Source organism: Thunnus thynnus, chromosome 23 (assembly GCF_963924715.1).
Source record: "Thunnus thynnus chromosome 23, fThuThy2.1, whole genome shotgun sequence".
NCBI classification, from domain to species: domain Eukaryota; kingdom Metazoa; phylum Chordata; class Actinopteri; order Scombriformes; family Scombridae; genus Thunnus; species Thunnus thynnus.
The window spans coordinates 26043016-26043973 of NC_089539.1; positions in this window are offsets into that span (position 1 = coordinate 26043016).

The following is a 958-nucleotide window of genomic DNA, read 5'->3' on the forward strand; positions in this document are numbered from 1 at the left end:
CGCCGCCGCCTCTCTTCCTGCTGAGATTTACCTCTTTACCTTCTGCACTCGCTCTTATCAGCCGTGTTTCATAAGAAGCTTGATAAGAAAAACACTTGAGACTGATATCAGCTGCTAAACTGTTGCAGTTTATACCTGCAGACAAGATTTACACCAAAATCATGTTTTTGTTTCCTCTTTTCCAGTTTCAGTTTGATGTCGTCATCACTGGTAGAAAGTAACTAAGTATGTTTACTGAAGTACTGTACTGATGTACAAGTTGTGAGGTACTTGTACTTTACTGGAGTATTTCCATGTGATGCTACTTTCTACATTTCAGAGGGAAATATTGTACTTTCTACTCCACTACATTTATTTGACAGCTTTAGTTACTTTTCAGATGAAGATTTGACACAATGGATAATATAACAAGCTTTTAAAATACAACACATTGTTAAAGATGAAACCAGTGGTTTCCAACCTTTTTGTCTTTTGACGTCTTACAAAAAGCAGTGTGTAGTCGGGGTCACATTTCACATGTCTATGAGTTGTTAACAGCTCCACCAAATAGTGATTTTTCCCTCTAAACTTCTCACATGCTTTCATTTCAATAAATGTTCAAATGATCCAATATTTCAGCAAAAATCAAAGATTAGAGAAAAAGTCCAAAAACTGGAGACGTTTTAGCTGCAGCTGTCTCCATCTTTGTGTCCAGTTACCATGGTTACAGGTTAGTGTCGACTGGGTGACACTCACAGTGTCTGTGTGACCTCAGACAACAGGAAACACTTGTTAAAGATAATTTGAGACTTTTTGTAATTTTTTAGGCCATTTTTACTCTTTTTTCTGTTTTTTTTTATGTGTGAATGTTTTATTATCTGTGTTCAGATATTTAACATTTGGCTTCTTTCAGTGAACGGAAAAAACACTGATCCACATTTTTCACCATTTTATGGAACAAACAACTAATCGATTAATT